This window comes from Mus musculus, chromosome 15, assembly GCF_000001635.26.
Source record: "Mus musculus strain C57BL/6J chromosome 15, GRCm38.p6 C57BL/6J".
NCBI classification, from domain to species: Eukaryota; Metazoa; Chordata; class Mammalia; order Rodentia; family Muridae; genus Mus; species Mus musculus.
Window position 1 is genome coordinate 92,167,298 of NC_000081.6, and position 21,788 is coordinate 92,189,085.

Below are 21,788 nucleotides of genomic sequence, written 5' to 3' on the forward strand. Positions count from 1 at the left end.
AATATATGCAGAAAGAGGGTTGGCTTAATATACCCATTATAACTGACCTTTAAATACCTGCATGGGTTGCAAAGCTACTCCCATTGCCCCCATATACATGAATGTAGCACGAGCACTTTTGATATATAAAAACTGGAGCCAATCTCTGAAGCAAAGGAACACTTTATGGAAAACTCCACAGGCACTATGGCAGACATGATGGTAGGCACTATGGCAGACATGATGGTAGGCACTATGGCAGACATGATGGTAGGCACTATGGCAGGCATTATTGAAGACAGACACTATGGTAGGTCCCCAGGGTAAATAAAGGCAGAGAAACAATCAGTTCACTCAGAGTCCTGGGAGAGAGTCATTGTTCTTCAGTGTCTCAGGTACAATTATGAAATGCAATGGTCTTGTCTATCTTTGTGAGTCCTTTACTTACGTGTGCCTGTGTGCTTGTGTGTGTGGATATGTGCGGGTGCATCCATGTGCATGTGTGTCCCTATGCATGTGTGTGTGCATGTGTGTCTGTGTGTGTGTGTGTGTCCGTGTGTGTGCCTGTGAGCACACATAGGTGTGTGAATGCAGGCACCCATGTGCAAATAGAAGTTAGAAGTTAATTCTTAGGAGTAGAATGTTCCTTTTACCATGAGTTCCAGGGGCTGAACTTGGCTTGTCTTGCACAAAAAACACTTTTAGTCTCTGAGCCATCTTGTTGACTAAAAGATGTGGGACAGAAGGGCCCCAAACTCCTATTTTCTGCTTCTATGCCCTATCAACACGTGCCACCATGAATCTTTTTTAGATTAAGGACCTCACTAGATTCCTCACTCAGAAAGTACTTATTAGGAACTTCCTTGTTCAGTTGCTCTGTAGACAGAAGTATTTCACTGTTTTCATTGACAAAATGGGTCAACTGAAATGGGAAAAAAAGCAAAGAAAATTTACTAGACAACTGCAGCTCTCAGAAAGACATAGAGTCTCCAGCATAGTGACTATACAATTGCTGTGACTACCATTAGTAATCAGCCAAGAAAGCTTTTTTCAATATGAAGATTAAAAGGTGGGTAAGAGAGATTATTCATTATAGTTCATGAATTAACAATTCACACTTCAGAGCCATGTATTCAATGAACACAACTTGCAAGTAGCAATGGCATGTTCTGGGCTCAGCACTAAGATACTACAGGTTCTCTCCTAGATCCATGTAACTCTTCTAAATTCCTTTGACAGTTTTGAGACACCTTCAACTGACCATGTATGAATCTACCCATGATATTCTGCATCCTTTTAACTCAAAGGTTTACCTTTCTTTCATTAAACCAACTGTCCCCCCCCCCCAAAAAAAGCAAAAACACTGATAAGTTAAACTTTATTTTTATCAAGGTATTCTTTTAGTCAGGAGGAAGACAAGTTTATGATTAGAACATGGGTAAGCCATAAACAAAGTCTAAGTTATAAAGAGGCTACTTTGATCAAGTGTGGAAATTTCTACTTATAGATAAGGAACTCAATGCTGTTTGTCGAAATACATCAATTGTATAAGAGGTCTGATGTGTTTGTAATGAACATGATTAATTAGACATGCCTGACCTATTCATATTAATGAATTATTAGTTCCTCTAAAATATTTTATTAATAGTAAGAATTTTTTTAAATGTCTTTCTTCTGGAGGGTTTTGGAGAGCTCCTTTTCGACTTCCTAACCCCCTTGTCAAAAGTGTTGCTAGCCAAGGAAGTCTGCTAACCAGAGAAGTCCACCTATAACTGGAAACATAAAAGATATCACTTCTTAAAGAAGAAGTCTTTATATGCCCATTGTCTAGCATAGCACCTTATGTACATAGCAGGTGCTCAATAAATATGTGTGGAACAATAACTCATATCAATTATTTCTGTTACCATGAAATTTTCAGACTTGATTTGTTTAACTCACACTGCCAATTTAATACACTTTTAGCAACTCATGATGCTGCCAAATGTATGATAAATTCTGTAAGAGTGGAATGTTTTTCAGTAATAGATACCTGATTTCAAGTAGCTTTGAAATAAATTATCATAAGGATATAGTGTCACACGACTGAGTGCTGTATGAGATGAGTTGAGAAAGGGCTGGGATGTAGCTAGAGCTAAGTCCACCTGAGCACATGACTGGTCTACCATGGATGCCAGGTTCCCTGAGCACTGGCATCACTCTCTGTGGAGACCACTCTCATGATGCTTCAACATCTTCATACCTTTTACCACAAATGATTATTTTTTGCAATACTATTTTTCTTAAAATAAAGTGATGCAAATGTCTAGTTCTGGTCACTAGAATAAATATGGAGGTTGTTGATATGTCAATTAAAATATTTTAATTTAAAAACATTGGCCTTAAAAATTAAGATAATTCTGTTCAACAAAAGTAGAGTATAGGTATTTTTTTTAAGGGAGAAATTATAGTTCATGTATTAGTTAATGAATGTTAAAAATTGTCATGGCTAATCTGGGTTGTCAACTTGACTATATCTGGAATTAATTATCATCTAAGCAGCTAAGCATACCTGTAAGGGATTTTCTTGATTGGACCATTTGAGGTGGGAAGACTAGCCCTAAATCTAGACCACATATTTTGGTGACAATGCACATTAAAAGGCTATAGAAAAGGAAGTTTTGGCTATTTTGCCTGCTTGCTGTCAGCTTTGCTGGCAAGCTCATCTGTCCTGTTGGTGCATTCCTTTGTTGGGATTTGAACATAGACTGAAGACAAGAGGAGATATCCAGTCTTGTGGATGTAACACTTACCAGAGTCTTGGTTTTTCCTTTGAGAGACAGAGTACAAGATAAGCCACTCTAACATAAATCACTAATTCAAATGTGCATGTGCGCGCGCAATAAACATAATGCGGTATTATTAATTATCATATTTTCAGTCTACATTAGAATAGTATTACTCTGCCCATTTCTGGTTCCCTAGCATTTATGCATTGCCTGTATGTTGTCAAATACTGCTAAATATTTTGTATTATCATACTGATCCTAAGGTCTTCTTCACTCAAACAATATACTCTTTTTTTTTTTTTAAGATTTTTTATTTATTTATTACATGTAAGTACACTGTAGCTGTCTTCAGACACACCAGAAGAGGGAGTCAGATCTTGTTACAGATGGTTGTGAGCCACCATGTGGTTGCTGGGATTTGAACTCTGGACCTTCGGAAGAGCAGTCAGGTGCTCTTACCCACTGAGCCATCTCACCAGCCCCCACAATATTCTCTTAATAGTTATATGTGAATAGACTACAATTAAGGGGATAGACATAATAATGGTAGTTGTGCAACTAAATATGATCTACATTGTCTTCTGCCCATACTTAAAAGACAAATTGCAAGATGCAAAATAATTAGAAGTAAATGAATAACAAGACAAGCAAAGATATAGATAAAAACTATGTCTGACTTGGTTCTCTTTGAATGGCCAGGGACAGTGCTTGGTGATAAAGTCTGGGATTGGAATTCCAGAGGCTGAAATAAGAGGGTATTGCATTTGAGTCCAGTCTAAGTATCTTAGTGATTTTAGACCTGCCTGGGCCACATAGAAAGACTATCAAAAGAAAAAGAGGATAGCCTTAACATTTATTGAAAATGTTCAATACACGGAGAGTGTCTGAGAGTAGAGCTAAACAGAACTTCTAACAAATACACTGAGAAAAGTCATTACTGTGTCAGAATACTCAGCTCAAGGAAAGAGCGTGGCTTGATATTTGCCTAGATATATTTGGATGAGACCTTTACAGGAGAGCATCAATGCCAAATAGTGTTATTTTTAATTAAGCCATATTTCAACCATTTTGTTGGGATAAAATTAAATTCTTTGGCACAATAATTATTTTAAACTTTTTAAATGAAAGAAAACTCTCTAAATTTTTTGGTGCTGTGTTTTCTACTTCTGTAATGCCTACCTCTCTTATAAATAATATAAATATCATTAGGTTAAAAACCTTTATTTATTTTCAATTGGACTGAAATAGCTGACTCTTGCAGTGATGGAAAGATAGTTCTGGTTAATTCAGAGTCAAACAACTTAGAATCCACCAGTGTCGTCTTCCCTGGGAAGGAACTAAAGGCGTGTGCCACCACCGCCCGGCTACTTCTGGAAATTCTTAAGAGAGATCCACAATAGAAAATCATTTCTCTATGTCTGGCCCTTGAAGTCTTCTTAGATCTTAACCACAGATGGGCATTTCTGGGAGAACTATGTCTGAGCATTGACATGGGTGCTTGCTGAGATATTTGTAATGTCATGCTTTAGACATGAATACTATTTGGCATTTTGAAGTTTGAAATATTGTTTGTCTGGGGTAAACTGGCCTCAGTACACGTAGCCTTTCCACACTCCAATGTTTTGAACAAGGGCTCTATAACTTTGAGACTTTGGGTCATAAAATGGGGACATCGCTGCTGGGCTTCTGTGGGGTTTGTGTCTAGCAGGCAGTGGTTTGCCTAGTGGGTTTGTCTGTGTTTGTGTCAAATTCCTTTGGGGAGTCTAATAGTGATGTGGGTGGGGACTCACCAATGGAGGGCTCAGTCAAGAGTATCAAGGAGCTCCTCTGGTCCCAGAGCATCCTTCCCCGAGCATCATCACCACACACCTTTGCGAGGATCGGGGTAACTCTTTTCTCACACCACCTTTTTACTTTCCTCTTCTCTCTTGTTCTGCACGATTTTTTTTTCCCCAGAGACATTTGATGAAAGTCCTAGATTAAAATGTTTCTATACCTGTGTGCACACATGGACACACATATGGATGCTTCACATCACACGGCATAAAGAGAAGGTTCTCTGGGTGAAATTCAGCAGAGACTCACCCACAGGGGAAGATATCTGGGACAACTGTTTCTCTATCACACTTAGCTTCTCATGGGCTCATTTAGGATAGACAAGATTGCATCTCCAATGTTGTAATGTATACTTTATTTTTCCCTTACGATTCACCGGGCTTCCCAGCTGGCTGCAATGAAATATACTTTTGTCACCTCTTGATACCTGAGGAGAGTGAGTCAGAGAAGCCTGCTTCATAAGTATCAGAAGGCTGACCAAGCAGCTTGCTCCTTCTTGGGCTGTGCAAACGTGGACCCTTTACAGTACATGCTGTAAAGGACTAGAGCTTCCAGGCCTTTATTTTAAAAATCAAGCCAGGTGTGGTGGTGCATGCCTTTAATCCCAGCTCTCGGGAGGCAGAGCCAGGTGGATTTCTGAGTTCGAGGCCAGCCTGGTCTACAAAGTGAGTTCCAGGACAGCCAGGGCTACACAGAGAAACCCTGTCTCGAAAAACCAAAAATAAATAAATAAATAAATAAATAAATAAATAAAATTGATACTTTTCATTATCTGAAAGTGTTTATTAGAATATTAAAAGCTAAATGTACTGTCTTTCTAGTATTCTCAATTCCAAATGACACATTTCCCCATTAAAAGACAATTAAAAGATGACATCATTTCCCTACCTCTCCCTCCAGCCCCTCTGATGTTATCTTGAATTTATCTGACCTCCTTTTCTTAAATCATTACTGATATTTGTGTGTATGAATAAATACAGATAGACAGCCCAGAGATAAAGAGCTGCAGCAATACCTGCTGAGAAGCAGACAAACATTATAACTGGTTATCCATTACTAAAATTATAACTATTATAACTGGTTATCCATTACTAACATTATAACTATTATAACATTATAACTGGTTATCCATTACTAAGCATCCATCCTAAACATTGGTGTGTTCATTCCCCTCGTTTTAATGATTTCACTATTAAAGCTGTACGAAAATGACCTCTGCTTTTTAACAAGATCTAAAGTCTTGTTAAAGATGGGGCAAAGAGTGCCTCACAACCCTGAGGCAACACAAACTTTTTAGAATTTCCCCCTGGCACCCAGAAACTTATTGCAGGCATCGTTTCTTTATCTTTGTCTTTGCTTTGAAAAAAAAAATCCCTCTTTGCTTTTGGAGAGAAACCTTATATAGAGCTCTCTCATTGCTTCTATTTTTACAATTCCCTAAGCACTGATAATCTTTTATTAATTTTCATATTCTTATAAATCTATTTTTAAGTTACTTGGTTTTCTGCAGAAGGTGCTCTTGCTTGTAGTTTTTTTTTTTTTTTTTCATTTTCTAAAAATTCAAGCCAAGGCCTGTTAGATTTTCAGTGTCTTACTGAATATGGATATTTTACCATAATGATTTGTTGGAGTCTGTCTTCTCTACTGTGTTAACATAAACATCACTAGTCTCCAAGTTAGTCATATTCTCCAACATCTTACAGTTATTACTTTCTGCATACTGTGCAAAATGAAAAAAAATTGATGATCAAAATTAATTCTAAATTTTCTTCACCTGAACTTGTATATCTTTTCTATCAGGACAGTCCTAAGTTGACCAGAGCAATCAAGGTGTACAAATACTAAATTTCAGAACTAATTGATCCTAAAGGGTAAGCGAAGTAGCCTTCTAAAGGATTATGTTCAAAGAACTGTGACTGGCAGGTCTTCAAAATTCAAATTTAGATGTGAAGAATGGCTCTCTTGATAGAAAAACCAAGATGTTGAATAGGACACTGAAGGTAACTTCCTTAATGAATGGACCTAGACAAGATACCAAATGTTACCAAAAGTCTCGATTAAGACTCTAAGACAAGGAATAGGTAGTCTGTAGTGTAGAAGGCAGTTTAGCAGGAAATGAAGCAGGCATCCCATCCTTCCAAAGGTTACTCCTGTCTCCTTTCATTTACTCCACACGTATTTACTGACACCACTCTGTGTGAGGCAGTGGATTGGGCTGGAGTCCAGTGATGACAAAATGCAGACCCTTTTCTTCGCTTAGCCTGAGAGTATATTGGGAAATGTAGGCAAGCAAATAGGCAGTGACCAGGAAGGGTGACAGTGGTAGCTTCCACTCCCTTTGCAGTTTTCTGCACTGCCTCTCCCATTTCTTTGCCTCATGTTTAGTTTAAATGGCATCAATGTTTTCTAACACCCTTGGGAGAGATGACAGTGGTTAAGACGTCTAGCTTACAAGACTTTCCCCCTCAAACATCGCTGTATGACTTGCATTTTTCATCACTGTGACAAATTCACCCCATCAAACTCCAGGGAGAGTGGTTGGTTTTTCCCCAGGTTTCATATGTTTCAGTACATCTCAGCTGCAAGGGCAGGACACAGTTGTGGCCCAGTAAAGGAACTCACATCAAGGAGGCCAAGAAGCAAAGAGAGTGAGTGTGCTCTCAAGTTTTCTCCTTTCTTTTCTGTCACACACTCAGTGTGACGTAATAGCCATGCTCAGGGTAGTTCTTCTGCCATTCAGTGACCCCCTCAATGTCGACGCATTTAGCAGTGAGCTTTACTAACCAACTCAGTGCCACTGAACTTAGTCAAGTAGATCGATGAAGCATCGACCTCCAAAAGAATTTTCTAAAATTATCCTTTCTCTCACATACTTAAGAACTGACATAAATATTCATCATAGAATTAAGAGTGGTTGCAAAAAAATATAGTTTTCAACATATTGTACATTATGACCTTTAAGAATAAATCTGTTGTCTCATTTAAATATATCAATTTCAGGCTGAGTAATGAGCCTGATACTTCCTTTTATTCATTTATAGACTGGAACAAGCTCCTGCAGAACTTCACTAATTTTATATAATTTTACTCTTTTTAATGTTATTTCATAGAATTTTGTCATGTCTTTTTCTCAAATATGTTAACTTCATGTTGTTTGGTTATCAAGTTCTTAGCACTTAATATTTCAATAGTCATGTGTCTTATGGTACAGTTTTCCAATAAATTTTTATTAACGACTGACTGAAACTATATGACATCACTCCAGGTTCTGGGAAAACTCTTAGGAAAGGAAGTTGTATAACTTTATGGACAATGTATTACTTATGTGGCAGAGGGACTTTTGATGTTGTAATTAATTCTTCTGCCTTTTAAAGTGTTACTTATTGCCAAAATTAGATAGGGCTTGTAGTTTATTCTGATTTTGAGGTTTTTTTTTTTTTATTAACTAGCAAAAGTGTTAAAGTGTCATGTGCAACATTTATTTGAACTTCTGATTACATGGAAAACAATCACCTTAGCCTTGAAATTTTATTTATTAATTATGCTTAATGCAAAGGAAAGAAAACTGGCATAGACTATGCTATTTCATTGATCCCCATTCATTTTCTCAACAGTAGAAGCAGCGACATCAACTGTCTTAGGGTTTATTGCCCTTATGGGATTTCCATGCTGAGTCACTCCTCTTAAAAGTATATATGAGAAAGAAATATGGCTTCCATTGTCAAATGAGAGGAAAGCTACCAGGAAAGGGAGAATTAATCTGCATCTTGCTCTATCATAAAAGTATCTTCAGCACACGCTAGAGAGGGTTTCTGCACCTTCAGGGTCAGGCCTAAAGTATCTTGCAAACATGCAACATTAAAGGAGTGACAATAATTAGGGAGAAAAGTAGAAAGAAATTAGAAAGAAAGAAAATATCTCTAAGTTGGGAGTTTGGGAATTTTCCCTTAGATTGGGAACAAGTTCTAGAATTTGAGAAGACGAGGAGGGTTTTAATTATTCCTCTAGATAGTGCTGTAGAGCAGAGTAGGGAAGCATGGGGCCATCTGCTGGACAGATGGACACTTTTGTGAGCTTACCTGCCAAGGTGCAAGGTTTATTCTGCAGTCATCAACCATGCATCGGTGTATGGGCTGAAAAAGGCTGATGGTTTAGTATTCTGATTTTAGGAGCTGTTCTTTTGAAGTATTCAGGCTCTGGGCACACCAAATGAAAGCAATGTAAAAGTACTTTTGCATCAATGTTTTCAAATGTTCCTGGAGCACTTATGTGCTCGCACGATAATGGGTACTAAAAACAGATCAAATAATCCACAAATTTATGAACGTACTTACAGAACGTTAGAGACCAAAAACATTCATCTGTTTTGAGGTCACAAATCTTGTCACCTTATGGTAGCAGAAAAACCCAGGGAAGTTGCATCATGCTGAGCATACCCGACACTCATTTTAAATTTATATGTTTTATATATTTCATTATTTCCCAAGACCAGTTGCAGCTGGGATCAGGGTTGAGCTTGCTGCTAGCCCTTACTCTGTTGATGTTGGTGAGGCTTATCTCTGAGGTTTTTGTTTGTTTGTTTGTTTGATCTTCTAGGTTTTTATTTTGAATTTTATTTCAGTTTGTGTTTTCTTTAGTGATTCTGTTTCCACATTAATACCTTGAATTATTTCCATTATTTCATCCACTATTTCCGTGTGATTTCATGGTCTTCACTAAGCCATTTTTTATATCCTCTTCAAGGTGCTTTAGCATATTCATAATTGTCAATTTTAATTCCTTGTTTTGTGTTTAGGTAAATTGTATTTCTCATAGATTTTTGTAATAAGGTTACTGGCTTCTAGAAAAGACATATTTTCTTGCTGCTTATGGTTGTGATTTTCCACTGGTACCTAGGCATCTGGAGTTATGATGCTTCAGGTATTTCTTGGGGTAGATATTTGGTCCTTTTTAAATTTTTTTTTATTTTTGTATGTGTTGGTGGGGTGTTTACTTCTCTGCTTGTTACTGCCTACTGTGGATCATAGTCAAGTTTAGTGGCTGTGGCATCCCTGTTAGTGAATACTTTTCTAGTTTGATGAATGCAGATGGGATAGAAGGGATGCAGATGGGATAGAAGGAAAGGCTGAGAAGAACAGCAAGAAATAGCTATGGATCAGAGTTATACACCAAGAGGTGGAGTTCTGAAGGAGTGATGATCTGGTGGGAGGAGGGGCTCCTGCAGACAGGCTGATACAAGTTTAATTATGGAGAGAGTAGAATAGGGGGTGGGGGCAGGAAAGATAGTGAAAATTACCTACACTCTTCCAGCACAGTGTGCCCACTAAGAGTCCCTGGTAGAAAGTGTTTATGCAAATTGGCAGTTGACACAAAGGAATGGAGGTAGACTAGAAGGAAAGGCTGAGAGGGTGGGCAGGAAAGAAAAAAGGAACCCCGTAGGCTTCAGATTTTCTCAACCTTACTTTGAATGAAGGTTCTTAAATGCTTCACCCTCCCTTCTAGCCCACCCACCCGAAGTAGTGGGAAATAAAGGGTACAGAAAAGCGGACCTGTTTAGAAAAGTTCTTTGGAGCAAATCCCATCTGTGTTGTCAGGAAATCAGCAGATCAGTTCATAGATGAGCAATGGCAGCAGCTTGGTCCACTCACGAACACTTCATGAATATCTCAGCCGTCCAGCTCATGGGTCAGTAGTGATGGCATGACCTAGCAGGAATAGCCAGGCCTCCGCGGAATCAGCGTGAGTCATCGGGAGGGAGCAGGGCCATCAGGGGTGCCAGGAGTAGTGCTTCTTCTGTGCCTCTTTCAGGGAAACGAAGACCAATGAAGACAGGAGACAAAAGAAGCTTTGTAAGCTAGCTCTCTAAGCAAACCATTTCACAGTCCATTGACTCCTATTTACTTATACTCCCTCCAAACATCGCATGTCCTCCATGGGTCTTGCTTCACCATGTGTCTTGCCTCTGCACCTGAGTATGTTTTAGCAAAACTCCATGTGAGTGTGTATCAGCTGATCACTTTGCCAATCAGCCTGAGTTTGAAGAAGCAGCAAGACGCCTCCAGCACACCACCAGACAAAGCTTTTTGGTGCATTTCTCTTTATAGAGTGGTGACAGATGGACCTCAGCAACGCATGTAAGGTCTGGCAATACATTGGTGCCATTAGCAAAGAATCCTACATCAGGCCTCCTTTCTCAGGAGTCCTTTCACGTGCTTGATTTAGCAAAATATCCTTCCACCTGTGTCCACTTCAGGAAAACACTTCTTGTGTTTGATCCAGCAAAACACCAGCTGACATAACTGACGTTCCAAAGAACCCTTAGGTTTCCATCTCAGGACCCTCATTCCACCCAAGAGGTGGAATTTCTAAACAATGGAGGAAGAGTGTATTATATGATTATGTATGTAAAAAGACCCTCAAAACTCCACCAGGAACCTTCAGATAATAAACACATGCAACAAAGTAGCAGGATACAAATTAATAAGCAAAAATCAGTAGCTTTCCTATATACAAAGGGTGAACAGCAAAAAAGAAATCAAGAAAACAGGGTTTTTTGTTTGTTTGTTTGTTTGTTTGTTTTTGTTTTTGTTTTTGTTTTTTACAATAGCCTCAGAAAAAAAGATATATTGGATTAACCTAACCAAGAAAATGAAGAAAGGCCGGGCAGTGGTGGTGCATGCCTTTAATCCCAGCACTCAGGAGGCAGAGGCAGGTGGATTTCTGAGTTTGAGGCCAACATGGTCTACAGAGTGAGTTCCAGTATATCCAAGACTATACAGAGAAACCCTGTCTCGAGAAAAAAAAAAACAAGAAAGAAAAGAAAAGAAAAAAAGGAGGACAACTTTGAGGAGGTGATGCTCTGCTCCTGTTGGCACCAACAGTTGAACTCAGGTTGTCGGGCTTAAGAAAATGAAGAAATTTAAGAAGATATCTGAAGATGGAAAGATCACCCATGTTCATGGATCATTAGAATTAATACTGTAAAAATAATTATCCTACCAAAATAAATCTACAGGTCAATCCCCTCTTCAAACTCTAGCAATTTACCACAGAAATTGAACAAGAACATTCCAATGGAAGCACAAAAAAATCCAAGATAGCTAAACTAACTCTGAACGTAAAAGAACTTTGGGAGGTATCACCATGCCCAATTTCAAGTTGTATTAGAGATACTCTTACATTTCATTGTTCAAATCTCAAAATTCCTGCAAGACATGGAAGCATTGGAAATTTCATGATCTAGATTAATAACCACAGACCAGATGCCTGCAATTCTCAGTAACCAACCCCCAAAGTAGAATGCTTAGACATGACTATAATAGAAAACAAAAGTAGTAGCTATTATTTCATTAATATTTTCATAGATCTACAGAACAATTACAGTTTGTTCCTGGCATCTTTGTGAGTCATATTCTGAAATGTGGGACCCACTGGACATCAGAGAATTACTGTGAGAAATGAAAGCACCAGGTTTGGGTTTAATAAGTATCTATATATCTGAGAATTAAAATAACAGTAAGGAAAAGTAACTATAAAATCCACAGAGGGCTATTTGGGGATGCTCAAAACAAAAAGAGCTCTGCCTCAGCATCTCTCTCTCCCTTTCCATTCTTTGGACACATCTCTTACACTGTGCTTCAACCTCCTGGAGCCTTTTTTGCTCCTGAGGTGCTTTTGAGTGCCCCTGTCTGATCCTGACCTTGGCTCCTTGGATATTTCTTTCTGGCATACACACCATAATCATCCCTCATTGCTGGATTTTGATAACTTTATCTTCAGATAATAAATTTCTTATGGTGAGAGGCCAAGTATTCTTTTGTTGTTACTTTGTTTTGTTTTTTGCTTTTTTTGAAAATCACTAACTGAAATAACTGGAATAACCAGATGGTATAAAAAAGTTATCAAATCAATAAAACAGCATCTACTTTAATTTTGTTGTAGAGCTAAAGTTACTTATTATTTAGAGATTTTTTTCATTCTATATTTTTATTATTAACTTCAGGCTTCATTAAAAATGATAAATCCAAGATACATAGAAATATTTGACAAATAATACTTTACGGTAATTGTAAATAAAGTGTTACATTGATGACTGATTCAAAGATTAAAAAAAAACAAAACAAATGATATAGGCACTTAAGAGATTGTAAGACTTAAACCAAGGGCTTTCAAATAAACATTCAACTGTTGAAAAAAATTAGCATGACAAGATGCTAAATCTATCACTGCATTCCCTTGCATAGAGTTTATTATTATACTCTATTCCTCAACATGGACCAAAGTCTATCTACAGAAGTGTAGTGTGTGTGTGTGTAGGCTGTGCAGAAGGGAAGTTGCCATTATGCTATATTGAAAATTCTGTGATAGGTTTCCCTTTTATGTTGCTGTCATGGTTTGCAAACTAAACACACATTAACTCTAACAACCATCAATTACTTTGTCTCTGAGTGGAAGTATTGGAATGGCAATTATTTTGACTTGTAAATGTAAATAATATACTTTGAATACAATTATTTTTCTTGAGGAAAATGTACATGTTCTCTGGAATTATTAAAGGGATAAAGCAAAGATAAGCTCAACATTAGTGCAATGTTGAAAAATAAAAGGAACTGTGTGTTGTTGTAGTAACAAAAATATCCCACTCTATGGACAGTGGCATTCTTTGGAACTGTGTCACTGTAACTAAGACATTCTACTGTAGGAAGGGTACCTTTCATTGTTCTGTGTGTGGTTGTAATAAAGGCATTTTAGTGTAGGGACTGTGGTGTTCATTGGAAATGTGTGTGGTTGTAACAATGGCAGTTGCATTGTACTATAGGCTCAGTGTAGTTCACTGGAACTATGTGTGGGTGTAACAAAAGAATTGTACTGTAGGGACTGTGCTGTTCATTGGAACTGTGTCTGGTTGTAAGAAAGGCATTCAACATTAGGGTGGATGCTGTTCATGGCAACTGTGTATGGTTGTAACAACAGATTTATACCAAAGTATCAGTGCAATTCACTGGAAATATGTATGGTTGTACTGTATGTCTACTCTAAAGACAGTCCTGTTCACTGACACTACACTTAATTGCATCAAAGAAATTCCACTGTAGAGAGAGTGCCGTTTTTTATAGCACAAATATCTTTGTGAATTGTTATATTAAAGCATAACTCAAATTTCAATATGAAATCAATGATTCTAATCATAGGTTTCTTTCCTTGACATAAGTCTATCATTGGCATGCAATTAAGAAAGACTTTGTTGCATGCACTAAACATTTTATAAATGTTAGTTTTAACATTTTGTAAATATGGTCTCCCTGCATCCTCTCAGCAACCAAATGAGCATGGTACTCTTATGATCCTTTCTAACATGAGGATGACTTTATGTTGAGACGTAAGGATTGTTGCCCCAACCATAAAGTTACAGGATGTCAGTAGAAGCTTTAATGTACCCCATTTGTGACACAATAAAAATGTATAATCACAGGTATGCTCCTATAAAAGATGAAATTTAAATATACATTTATGACTGAAAATACGTAGCTAAAATTTCATCCTAAAAAGTGTTATAAAATATAAAACTGAATATTTTTATACATTCATTTAAAAAGTTATTGTTAATATCTGTTTCTGGTAAGTTGGATATGAAAAGTACTAAAGTATGGATGTATGATTTGATATATAAATGGAATTCATGTTCCAAAGTTTAATTATAATCTTATATGAGACTCTTTTAATTTTGATCTTCTGGAATATGCTTATAATTAAAATACATATATCTTAAAACATGATACAAACTACCCTGGTTTTATTGTTAGAATTTTTTCATATAAAATGTAGTCATTATTATTTGTTTCCTCTATGCACTCATGTTAGATTTTTACTGTTTTAGATTTTAAAAAATATTTTTAATTTTACAATTTGCTTTACCTTGATACCTTCCATAGCCTTTATTTTTTGTGTGTGATATGCATAACTATCTAAGAATTTTGCTTTAAGGTACACGTTTTTAACTATACCAGCATCACTTAAAGGATACATCTATAAATATAGCAAGCACATTCCAATTCCCTTACTATCATTTATTCCTAATAAAATTGATCTCAGTTTGTCACCAGATAAAAGATATATTGGTTGTTTTCACAGTTTGGGGAATTTCTTGGCCCAGTTGTGTCCAAAGACCTAGGACATTAATAGACTCAAAATCATCAAAGAGCAGCCTGGGAAAGTAATGTCCAAGTTCATTGTTACATGTTATTGATGATTAAAGACACAGGCATTCATGGGAGTAAGCAAAGAAGAAGCAATCCTTATTAAGAGATAGTAAGGTGAGAAATTGAGAAGGAGTGAGAAATAAAGAAAAAAATAAAAGACATCCCCAAGAAATGGACTAGCCTCCAACTATCCAGGTCTCTCGGGTTCTGATAAGGATCCTGAGTTTTTTGGTTCTCACTGTGACCTAGAATTTGGTACTGTTTAAGTAAACTCTCTATTGGGTGATATGGGACTCTTTCCTAAGTTAAAAGGAGTCAGAAATCATCCTTATTTAAGTGTAGTCCATTGTAATTAACTGCATTAGAAGCAAAAATATGTAGAAGAGCCAAAATATCGTGTATGAATACCCCAGTGGAGAGATCTGCTTGAAGCAAGGCAGCCAGCCCACCTACACCGGGCTTATATCTCAGTAAGGACATAACTTCTATCTCTAAATGGCAAACAAGGGCTGCATCGGATTAGAGCTCTGATCCCCCAGGACTGACATAGCAACACATACACAGGTATAAGGATCAACAACAGCAACAACCATGCTGTAGAAAAGAAAGTAAGGACAGATCTTTAAAGAATTAGGAGAGGATTGAGAAGGGGGGTAAAGCAACAGGAGCCCTATGTGTTTATGTTGTATATTAAAACAAATTCACAGGGAATCTGCCCACGTCTTACAGTAGTTTCTGTAGATATGCTCATCCTTGCAACAGTGTCCTCTATAGCAATGTCTCCATGGATTTCATTTCAGTGTTTTCCTGACTTTCTTGGACACCGCTATTCAACTTAAGTTTTAAAGATATTTTATTAAATCCCCTGCTAAACACTATAAATACATGAGTGGAAACCTATTGAATAGTAAAATTAATACAGTGAGCTCTTCGACATATTGATACAGGGGAACTTATGGCCCCCTTTGAGGGATCTTAGTAGCATTAGTAAGATAAAAATATTTTTAAAATAGACTCAAACAAAAATTCAAGGAAAACTTTACTAGAGTCTAAAATGACAGACCACCTCCAATGAAATAGCCCTGAGATCTTGACTATTAATTTTTAAAAAATATACAGTACTTATCTTAGTAGAAAACTGTAAGTCTCCTTGAAAAATCATAGGAAGAAAGATAAATTGTAAAATCTACAGTATTGTAATAGAGTCCTTTCTTTAGGGCACATGAACTCATTTCCATTTAAAGGGCTTGTGGTCTATTACCTGGTTCAAGAATAGAAATTTCTTGAGGGGTCATGGCACTTGGTGGCTATGATTCAACGTAGCCTTTAATTCATTTTTTTTCTGGAATATTTTTGTTAGTACAGATTAGACAATAACTTAGTATGTTTCCTATCTACTTCACTTTTTGAGGTAATTTGAATGGTAGCCAATAAAACAGATCTTCATAAGTCAGATCATTGTAGACATTGACTTCCCTATTCTTTAGATTACAGTAATGACACTCGCCTTGCCGTTGGAGAACCATTACTTCCGTGTGGCCCTGGCAGACAGGGCAATGCTTCATGGAATAAATGCACTCATCACTAAGGACGTGGAGAGTGCTTCATCAGACAGAATAACTCATCAGAATGTTAGAGTTTGAAGCCTCTGGGTTCATCAGGATTCTCCATACATCTCCATCCCAAGTACAGGCTCATACCCTTTTCCAATTGGTGTCTTATTTTAATTCCCAAGCTCCTTTGAGCTAGGCCGTAAATTAGTGCTATATACTTGGGTTTGGGTTTTGGCAACTTGAGCCTTATGGCTGCTGAAGAGAAGGTTCTCTTCATGCGTATACTTAGAAACCTTTACTTGTTTATGCACATCTGGACTTGAGATATTTTATCTCTGTGCTCATCTTTTTCCTTTGTTATTGTATCTAGAGATTCTAGAGGCAACCAGACAACGTCATTATATTTCTTTCTTTTAAACAATGTGCAAACAGATTATAGACTCAGACATTGAAATTCTTGTTTCTCACATGGGAGTGAATCAGATCTACCAAATGTATTTATCTTACAGTTTTCGAAAACCCACACCACATTTTATCAGTGTTTCTATGCTCTCAGCGAAGTCTTAAATAGCTGTAGACTCAGTTAAGTTAGGGAGACAGCTCCTGTTTTGTCCAGCCCACAAGAGAAATTCATCTTTATAACTGTTTCTCTAGAACTATTTCTGGTACCTCTTATGTACTAGTCAGAGTTCTGCAGTTGACAATCACTGATTGAATGTATACTGCAAAGGGATTTCATTAGGCTGGCATATATGGTATGAGTTGAATATTTGAGCAAAAGTTATCATCACACAAGGTAGGCTGAGAGTCCACTATCTTCTCAGCCCATGAGGCCGGATACCTCCTTAGCTATCCCAATCTGATGCTAAAGATCTGGAGGGTTCCTGGTGAGTAGCTGGTCTTTAAGATGAAATTAATTAAGTTCCAGTATCTCTGAAGGGTCATGGCCAATAGTGTCAGGATGAGGGTAGATGCTCTTACCATCGAGGAGTAAAATCTGATAGGCAAAAGGGGCTTTACTGTTACATCAGAGATCTTTATATCTGGGCCACTTCTACAATGTGCTGCCATTCCATGGAAAGCTCTTTTCCCTCAGTGACTCTTTCCAGGTAACGCTTTCACAGATCCACTCTGACTAAGACAAGAAGTGGTTCTCTTAGTTGATTCTGAGTCTCATCAGGTTGACCTCCAAGATTAGTCATCATAGCCTTCAAGTCAGAAGTTTACTTATTTCTTATTCTTATTTTATTTTCTTTATTTTAAAAGTCAGTGAGAAACTTAAGCAGAATCGCATAGTTCCTTTTCAAAGAAAATCTTGCCTTGGCCCTTCTAAGCTCACATGCTTTCCAGGATTTCTGTTCTGTTAATGAGATTGGCTCACACTGTTCAATCCTTTGAGATGTTTTTTGATTAATTTTTTTAATATTTCACCTAAAATTAATACATTAGAAAAATGAAAGTGCAGTGAGCAGGGAATGCAGAGGCCAGTGAGGTCATAGAGTCTGGCCTTGGTTTAGTCAGAGATTAACGACTGAGCTGTAGCTAAGGTTGAGCTCATGTGTAAAAGCTAAGTCAATTTTCAGGGTGAGAATTTGAAACACCACAGAACTTTAATTACATATACTAAGCTATTTATCAAATATCACACATTTCCCCATTTCTTTATAAAATGTCAATAGTCATTCATTGCCTCGGCATGATTTTGTGTTTTTACTTTCTACAAAGGATGGTCCTGTTTACCTCCTACAAAAGAGTTCATTACTCTGGCATGTGTCATAGAATCTGTAGCTTTGCCAAAAAATGTTGTGAAAACAACAAACACCCTGCTTCAAAAAAAACAAAAAAACAAAAAACAAAAAACAAAACAAAAACCAAAACAAAAACTCTGCATGTAAAACTGCATGGGGTGGAGCCCACAGGGGCATTTTGTGCTGCTGCCATAGCTCCATCCTGGCACTCCTCTGTCACTGTGTTATGATGGAGATTTCCTAAAGAGAAAGAAAATCAAGGAAGAGGTGAAACCCTAACCCTAACCCTAACCCTGATGAAAGGGGTACTGATGACTCAGCAGAATAGCATGCCTGGTGTGAAGAAGCAAGGAAGGATAGAGAAACCAGCTGAAAGATGGAAGAAGAAAAATCCCCCAGGAACAAGAAGATACAATCCTAGTTAAAGAAGGGCATAGGTTCACAGATAACCTACGATGTAGGTTAAAATCAAGCATTCACATAATTGCACGGTTTTAATTTGAAGGCAACTGTTACACATTTTGTTGGCCATCCGCTGAGAATTTAGAGTACAGTGACATGGTATGTTCCTAATCAGCTAGGAAGCATCCTTTTCACTACTTGTATAAAAGCTATACTCTTCAAGCGCTGCTTTGGGGAAGCTTTGATAGCACTAGGTATGTGACAGTAGGGATCGGTGGCAGCAAGCAGGTAGGAACAGCAATAGGGGATCCCCTCCCTAGCCATACTCCTCATAAAGGCCTCTTGAGGGACTCTAAAGTTTCAACTAGGACATATACTGAATGGGCAGTTCTAGGCATCATGTTTCTTGAACAACACTTCATAGAGATGTTCTTTGCTCCTGGCATGCTATCTAAGACCCTTGGTCCTATGGACTCGCGTGTAACTCTGAAACTCTTTAGTGACCCAGCACTCCTCTTTGCCTCTTTAGAATCCTTTTCAGTCTCTGCCCTAAGTCCATTCTTCCATTCTTTCTATGGTTGACTTCCACCACCACCATCACCACCCCGTGCTGCTCTTAATCCACTCGTCTAGTGGATCTGCCTCTTTTGCCTCTTTTGCAGCTGTGAACACACCTTTGCATCTGGACCTGGGGACCAACGAACGACCTTCCCTCTTCTTTTGCAGACAAGATTTCGAGGCTGTTGCTTCTGCCTCAGTACGGTGGCTATTTCGAGGTCCCAGCTCCTGACACATATCTGGTTGCTTTCCTCTCTCCTGAATCTTTTCTTGTTATCTATGCAACCAGCACCATGAAAAACAGGCAGGAAGAAACCACTGGAGAGAAGCCTTCTATTGGGCTTTGTTGTGTCCAGCCAGCTGCTCACATGTCTGGGTTCTGTTCTGGGAAGGCATCCTGGAATATGGAAGAGAAGAGGGAGCTAGGCAGACGAGAGAAAGACGTAGCTAAGACAAAATTCTGATCAAAGCTCAATTTTACTAATTCGTGCACCGAGTTATGAAGGAGGGGAAGGGGCCCGATTCCCGCCAAATCATCTTGGAGTAAGGTTGCAGGTGAACCAAGTGATGGCTCCGGAACAGCTAGAAGGCAGGCAGTGGGAGTGGCAGGATGATAGGGCGGCAAGCTCCGCCCCTTGCTCTCTAACGCTGAAACCTGAGCAAACAGGTTTCAGGCTGGGGAGGGGAGGTTACAGGCTTGATGTTGCAACACCAACTGAGACAGAAAACAGCAAGTGGTTTACTTATATAATCACAGGGGAGATGTTTGTACCATTCACAGAAAGCATCTCATGTAAGCTTATATTTACAATCACCACAGTCATGTCCACTTTGCACTACTCCTGGCTGTCCCATTAGCCAGGCCACCAGGGGACATGTGTCCCCCATAGCCTCAATGGAAATGGCCTTAGGGTCATTGAGTGTTAGGTTTGTGATAGCAAACTGTCCAGACCAACGTAAGCAGTCCTGGCTGTTAGAATTGTCATATAAGAGTCAATGGCATCTCCAAGATGACCAGTGCTAACATAACGATAGTCTATCCATTTGCTAGAATGACGATGGTGTTTTTGTATAAGTCAAACAGGGTAGCTAGCAATGGTGACTCCAACAGATACTAAGAAGCCAAAGGACCCCATCTCTACTTATTTGGAGAAAAGTAAGCACCAAAACACAGTGTAGTTTCTATACTAAGAAACTAAAGAACCCACAAAGAGCAGTAATGAGGTTAACAGATTCTAACAGTGTAAAACTCCTGCTGTGTTCTCTAGGGAGAAGAGGGCTCTCCCATCTGTCTCATTTTAAAAGTGATGCTTCTAATGAAGATTGTAGCAATATCTGTAGTAAACCCTGTTTGCTCAGATTGCTGTTGGTTGCTCCAAAGGCTGCAGTATAGGGTGGTATACAGGATGCCTCGGGAACACACACATATGGAGCAACAAATACTCACAAATAAACATGCAGTAGAGAGAGAAGGCAGATGAAAGATATGGAGAAGGAACCTTTAGGGGATCCACATAGCCTTCATCTGTAGGCTACTGCAGACCCCAAAGCCATCCACGCTAGAGAGTTGAAGAATGGTCCTGAATCTTGATTTAGGAAGTCTGAAGAGGACGGATTCTCTTTTGGTGAGATTCTTTGTTTTGCTTTGCTTTTATTTTGGTTGCTTTGCTTTTTGCTTTTGTTTTGTTTTGATGTTGGTGACATAGGTCTGCTTAAAGCAGATGTGGCAAGCATTCTTTCTTGAACAAATGGACACACGCATATTTAGAGAATAGATAGTGTGATAAAGGAAAAGTCACCAAATTTGGGATAGAATGATGGATCCCTTTGGCTGTAATGCAAGACATTTAAATAACACCAAACTGAAAGCCAAGGGAAAATATGTGTAATCACTGCCTACGTATACGTAATCACTGCCTATATATTTGCTACTAGAGCTATAAGCAAAATTAATCCTGCTGTAGGACAATCAATGGCAACAAAAAACAATGCACACCTATTAGGACTCCTTTGATGGTGTTGCAAGCCCCAAGAGAAGCTGAGTGGAAACTGCGGGTATACATCACTGAAAATTTCAGAAATTGCTATAGGGTACGGATGATATAGCAATAGCTTCATTCTATCATTTTCAGGCTGTTTTACTTCTGAGGCTCCAGGTATAAATAATATACAACAAAGATTTGGCAATACTTTGTACTGCTGATTAATTGTAATTATTTAGAGACATCGGTAAAAATAAGCCTTGGTAATAAGTTTGTGCTTTTTTTTCTATCTTTGACTCAGAGGATGCTGGGCAACAGAAGAAGCCCACATCACTAGGAGCACAGCGCCTATTCTAAAGCAATTCTAGCCTGAAAATCAATATGTAGTGCAAGAGTTCTGAACTCTGACTCACCTTCCCATGGCTCTCTACCGATACTCTGCAAGTAAAATATCTCAAAAATCCCTGACTCTGGGTTTCCTGTCTTCACCGACGCTATTCCTTTACAAAGAGATAGTCTGATTTGCATATCTTTCAGCTGTTGCCTACACCTTAGGGTTCATGTGATGGAGCATAAAGCAGTAATGGGTCTTCAGAGTGACTAGAACGATCTACGTTCTTCAATACGTAATTTAAATATCATTCAGTCGCTGAACTGACTTTTAACTTCTATTTTTTTATACCCTGACTTCAGTTTCCCCTCCCCCACCGCTCCTCTATTACCATTCCCACCCCCCTCCACTCCTCCCCAGCTTCTCTTCAGA

The 21,788-nt window shown here is 38.3% G+C and overlaps 1 protein-coding gene and 1 long non-coding RNA gene across 11 annotated transcripts in view; one reads left to right on the forward strand and one right to left on the reverse strand.

The window, feature by feature from the left end:
* The window catches only part of Cntn1 (contactin 1), a 290,816-nt gene that overhangs the window by 116,146 nt on the left and 152,882 nt on the right, over positions 1–21,788 (forward strand). The gene's annotated exons all lie outside the window — the stretch shown is intronic.
* Gm36901 overlaps positions 21–21,788 on the reverse strand; it is a 33,649-nt gene continuing 11,881 nt past the window's right edge. For 2 of the 4 annotated variants that reach the window (XR_003951622.1, XR_003951619.1), the window contains exons 3-4: positions 19,160–19,440; positions 21–10,384 (exon numbers count right to left, since the gene is read on the reverse strand). This is a non-coding gene — a long non-coding RNA (predicted gene, 36901). The remainder of the gene's footprint in view (positions 10,385–19,159; positions 19,441–21,788) is intronic. The other 2 variants (XR_003951620.1, XR_003951621.1) reach the window with 1 other exon arrangement.